Here is a 6,000-nt window from a genome sequence, read left to right as displayed (position 1 = left end):
CACCAACCATCTTCCCAAGGTTCTTCTTCAAGATTCTCATCGCCCTGAGATCCCTTCTCAAGTTTCCTTCTCAAATGTCCCTCAAGTTTTCCCTCCTTGTCTTAAAACCTACCACTCCAACCATCTCACGAAAGGTATTCCCAAGTTTCCTCTTCAAGATTCTCATCACCTCTAGATCCCATCTCAAGTTTTCTTCTCAAATGTTCCTCTCAGCTTTTCCCTTTTTGTCCCAAGACCTACCACTTGTACCATCTCCTTTAAGGTATTCCCAAGTTTCCTCTTCAAGATTCGCATCACCCTGAGATCCCTTTTCAAGTTTCCTTCTCAGATGTCCTCAAGTTTTCCCACCTTGTCCCAAGACCTACCACTCCAACCATCTCCTTTAAGGTGTTCCCAAGTCTCTTCAAGATTCTCATCAGCTCTAGATCCCCTCCCAGGTTTTCTTCTTAAATGTCCCTCTCAAGATTCCCCTCCTTGTCTTAAAACCTACCACTCCAACCATCTCCTTTAAGGTATTGCTAAGTTTCCTCTTCAAGATTCACATCACCCCAAGATACCCTCTCAAGTTTCCTTCTCAGATGTCCTCAAAGTTTCCCTCCTTGTCCCAAGACCTACCACTCTGACCATCTCCCCAAAGGTATTCCCAAGTTTACCCTTCCTAATTCTCATCTCCTCTAGATCCCCTCATAAGTTTTCTTCCTAAATGTCCCACTCAAGTTTTCCCTTCTTTCTCCTAAGACCTACCACTCCAACCATCTCCTTTTAGGTATTCCCAAGTTTCCTCTTCAAGATTCTCATCACCCCTAAATCCCTTCTCAAGTTTCCTTCTCAGATGTCCTCAAGTTTTCCCTCCTTGTCCCAAGACCTATCACTCCAGCCATCTCCTTAAAGGTATTCCCAGGTCTTCTCTACAAGATTCTCATCAATTCTAAATCCCCTCTCAATATTTCTTCACAAATGTCCCTCTCAAATTTTCCCTCCTTCTCCCAAGACCCACCACTCCAACCATCTCCTTTCTCATTTTCTGTTTGGCTCCCCTTCTATTTAGACCCAGTATTCTCATTCACTCCTCATCAGTCCGTCAGTGAACCTCCGCACATGCAAGGCAAGCATTTTTTGACTCTGGCTCCTGTCTGTCCCGTCCTCTCCTATATCCAGTTCGTCTACCCCTGGCTTCCCAATCGTCTTCGGCTTCCTGACTTGATTCCTTCCTCCGACCACGCTCCGATCTCCCGTCCAGGCTGCCCGACTTGTTTCCGCTCTTTGACCACGCTCCGATCTCTTGTCCCGGCTGCCCGACTTGTTTCCGACCACGCTCCAATCTCGAGGGAGTTCCTGCTTTTCCTGCCCAGCGAGCACCAGGTCGTTGCCGTTTGTTTTACCGCGCCTGACCTCTCCGCTTGGTGTGAAACATTACACGTTTTGGTCCACCGTCTGTTCTGGTTCTGACATTCTCATCACCTCTAGATCCCCTCTCAAGTGTTCTTCTCAAATGTCCCTCTCTTTCTCCCAAGACCTACCACTCCAGCCATCTCCTTTAAGGTATTCCCAAGTCTTTTCAAGATTCTCATCAGCTCTAGATCCCCTCTCAAGTTTCCTTCTCAAATGTCCCAAGTTTTCCCTTCTTGTCCCAAGACCTACCACTCCAACCATCTCCCCAAAGGTATTCCCAAGTCTCTTCAAAATTCTCATCAGCCCTCTCTAGTTTTCTTCTCAAATGTCTCTCTCAAGTTTTCCCTCCTTCTCCCAAGACCTACCAGTCCAACCATTTCATTTAAGGTATTCCCAAGTCTCCTCTTGTAATCCAACCCTTATTGGGGTTGGATTACATTCTCTGTTTAATGTCTCCTTGTGTCCTGCATTTGGGTCTTCCAGAGATCCCCTTATATATGTTCTGGTATCGGTGCTCCAACATCCCTAACCTCTCGTAATACAAAAGGTTAGCGGTACTCAGCATCAGTTATTACTCAAAGTGATATACTTGTATTGGTATCTGTATTGAAAACGTAGTTGTCACGGTTGCCATGGCGGCCAATTGGCCCCGCCCGTGTGGCGCCAGCTGCGGCTCTTTGACAGATTGGCTTTCCGTCTATTTAAGCTCAGTGCTCTCATTCTTCCTTTGTCAGTCTGTCAACGAACCTCTGCCCCGCAATATGTGGGTTTTGGTTATGTCCTGTTTCCTGTTGGTTTTTCCTGTCCGGTATTGTTGTCCTGTTTAATATCGGTTTCTAGTTTTGTTCCCGTCTATTTTTGTCCTTTTTATTATTCTCTCCAGTTTTTGTTCCCGTCTAGTTAGTCCTGTTTATTTCGATCTCCTGTTTCATTATCAATACTGTCTGTCCCATCTTGTCCGGTATCGACCCCATCTGTCCAATATCTAGTCGGGCAATTGGTATCGATCTCGTCGGCCTCTGGCTTCCTATTATTTCACGCCAGACTGCTGCCTACGTGCACGATTCATTTCCTGTAAAATAAAAGGCTTGTGTGAGAAACGTCGCGCGTTTGGGTCTTGATCCTATTCCGATTCATGACAGTATTACTGGACAATAACAACAAAAATTAACAACTAACAGGGGGAAAAGGTGAGAGGATTTTAGTGTGTCCACAAGTGGTTTTAAAGAATAAAGTACAACAAAAAAAAGAAATATTAAAAAATCCCCCGGAAAAAATAGGTCACGAAAGTTGTGACAAAATAGACGGAAACACAATGACAAAGCAGCATGACAACCGAATTGTGGAACACGCACAAAAGAAATAAAGAACATGACATCACAGGAGAGACAAAAAATGTCTCATGACAGGAATGAAAGGGGAGGGAATGTCCTCAGGGACACAATAACGTGTACAGCCTGTGAGAATGTGGATTGTTATCGTCCCCGTTTCTCATTTGTTTCTCCGTCCACGTCACGCACCGAAAATAAAAAGAAAATTTAAAAAAAAGAACATGGGAATCCAAAACCAAAAAAGGTTACTGCCATATAAAAAGAGGACCCCCCAAAAAGACACCAAAAGCTTGAGAAATGTGCCACAAAAGGTGTGAAAATATGAATATGCGGTGTTTGTACGGGTGCTAGAAATCCGTAAAATTGCCTGACTTCTACCATTGTTTTTTCCAGGTCAGGAAAATGCTTCAATTTCGGGTGAAGTGCTTGAAAATGCTTGAAACAAGTCACTTGTCACCATGAGCACCAATTAGAATTAACGTTCTTATAACGGATACTCTTATTGTGTAGTATGCTGAGAATGGATGTAGACAGCAATGATAATGATGATGATAATAGAATAGAATAGAATATACCTTTATTGTCATTGTTACAAAATGGGTTAACATATTGTGACAATGAAATTGGGCATGACACTCCAGTTTCACACATTCACAGTGAGGTAAAAAACCCAAGAAGATAAAAGAACGGAGAAGATAAGGTTATAAAACAAGGAGGATAAGGTTATAGTTATAATTGACACAATATTTACACAAGAAATGTCGGCATGTAGGATGTTACATACAGTTTGGTATCTTAAGGGTTTGTGCAATATGCATTTGGTGCAAAAATAGTCAACATTGTGCAAGGTGAGCAGTAGACATAGTGCAGTCAACATTGTGCGAGAAACATAGACATGAGTACCATTTACGTTCGTATGAGGTAGTGTTTTTGCAAGAGTTTTTCAGTTTTTTGTGCGGTGTGTGTTTAGGGTGGTCATGGCTCTGGGGAAGAAACTGTCTCCGAGTCTGTTTGTTTTTGTTTTGTGTGAGAAAAGTCCTCGATGATGTTTTCTGCCCTGCTGAGGTAGCGAGAGCAGGCCATGTCCTCCAGACTGGGCAGAGAGCAACCGACGATTTTCTGGGCTGTTTTGATGACCCTCTGGAGCGTTTTCCTGTCTGCTGCCGTGCACCCAGCATACCACACCGTAATGCAGTACGTCAGAATGCTCTCCACTGTGGCTTTGTAAAAGGACACCTGCAGCTGCTGTTTTAGCTGGTTTTTCCTGAGCACTCTCAGGAAATGCAGTCACTGCTGGGCCTTCCCTACCACCGCTCTGGTGTTTGCAGACCAGGAGAGGTCGTCGGAGATGTGCACACCCAGAAATTTGAAAGAGTGGACTCTCTCTATGCTTCTTCCTATCCCTTTTTGGACATGTTAGGTTCACATTTTTTTTTTTTGTTTTTGGTGTTTGCTGTTTTGTTTGATTTTTGTTTTCTCAATTTCGGAAGAAAGTTTCAGTCATTCATTCAAATTCTAGTTATGCTTTTCGGGAGTCTGAATCGATAGATGACGTATTAAACTAAGAGAAATAAAATGATAAAATTGTCAGGATTACTGATGTGACTCAGAAGTGCCTGCTCATTTGGCGCCAACTAATACAGGTTCTGAATGGCTCCCGGTCAGTATTTGAACCCAGTCCTGTTTGTCCCCTTTTGTCAGTCCGTCTGCGAACCTCTGTTTCTCAAGGCAAGCCTTTTTCGACCCCTGACTCCCGCCTGTCCCGTTTTTGCTCCCGTTTGTCTCCGGCTACGACCTGTTTTGATCCTGACCACGTCTGCTGTCCCGTCCCGACTTAAAACCTGTTTTTGATCCCAACCATGTCTGCTTTCCCGTCACGACTTACGACTCGTTTCTGTCCCCAACCACATTTTTGCTCTCCTGTCCCGGCTACTGACCCGTTTTTCCGTCCCTGACACTGCCATCTTCCGCTACGGAAGATCCACTTCCGTATTCGGATCACGCGACTTGATTCCCGCGCCCAGCGAACACCGGATCGTTCTTTCAATAAAACTTGTGGTAAACGTTACGCAAGTGGGTCCTGTTTCTGTTCTGGTCCTGACAAATATACTAAAATACAATAGTGTCGTTGGGAGAGGTGCACCAGAACAGGTAAATCACACCGAGATTGCAGTTCGAATGAAAAACAGCTCGAAAAAGAAAAAAAGCACACCATGGTTCATACGGAGAACAAATCCACGCACAGCATCCTACACAAAAGAGATAACTAGTGAAGGATTTTATACATTTGACTATAAAGGATCTTATATGATTGAAGACAAGTTACATTTATTGAGTTTGATGCAAGATATTCACTCACTGGGCTGTAGTTGAATGATCGGTCACGCTGTTCCAAAAGCAGAATATTTTGACTAGGAAATTTTGATAACAGGGATCTGACGGAGGACGGCAGGCGATGTTTTGAGAAGAAGGCCCTGATGACGTAGGAACACTCGGTGGTGTTTTGAGTTTTCCATACATCGCGGCGAGGTGGTGGAGCCCACGTCGGGCTTCCTTGGCACGCCCATGGGAGGAGCCGGCACACCATCTTGCGGGGAGACGTGGGCCAAGGAGGAGAGAGCTAAAGGACTTCGAAACATAATACAGAAAGTGGTAACAACATCAATAATTCCGGCTCGAAAAAACAGCGGAGAAATTCTTCAGAAGACCGCGAAGGCAAGGAAAACACGTGTGTTGAAGCCAACGATTCGACGAAAGAAAATAAACAAAAGAATACTCCTCGCAAGAAAAGGACTTTTCTGCCAAAATGGACTCACTTATATTCCTGGTGACGCTATGAGGATGATGATAATGGAGGCGACATGTTCTGTGATGCGTGCACCCAGCGTGACAAAAAAACTGGATTGCATTGGATCGGCAGAACGACAATGAAAACCACAAATTAGCTGTGGAAATTCTGTTGCTGCAATTGGACCTTGAGAAGGCATTCCAACTGTTGCGGGACAGCAAACCACAAAGAATATATGAACTGAAAAATCTGGAGTGATAACCGCTTTGTATTACTAATTAAAACTGAATGAATAGATAGATTTTATTATATTATTTGTCACCGATTTACAATTTCAAGCTGGATAAGACTCAATTTTGGGGAGCCATAGATCTCTGTTGGGACCCATAGATTTTTCAACATGCCAGTCCCCGGGACCCATCACTTTTTACAGCTCAATTGAACACTAGCTTAACTCTGTTTTTGCTAACAGTTTGCTACACGCTACAT

The sequence above is a fragment of the Urocampus carinirostris genome, chromosome 2, assembly GCF_059441175.1.
Source record: "Urocampus carinirostris isolate Australia breed hairy pipefish chromosome 2, RoL_Ucar_1.0, whole genome shotgun sequence".
Taxonomy (NCBI): domain Eukaryota; kingdom Metazoa; phylum Chordata; class Actinopteri; order Syngnathiformes; family Syngnathidae; genus Urocampus; species Urocampus carinirostris.
This window is presented reverse-complemented; position numbering follows the sequence as displayed.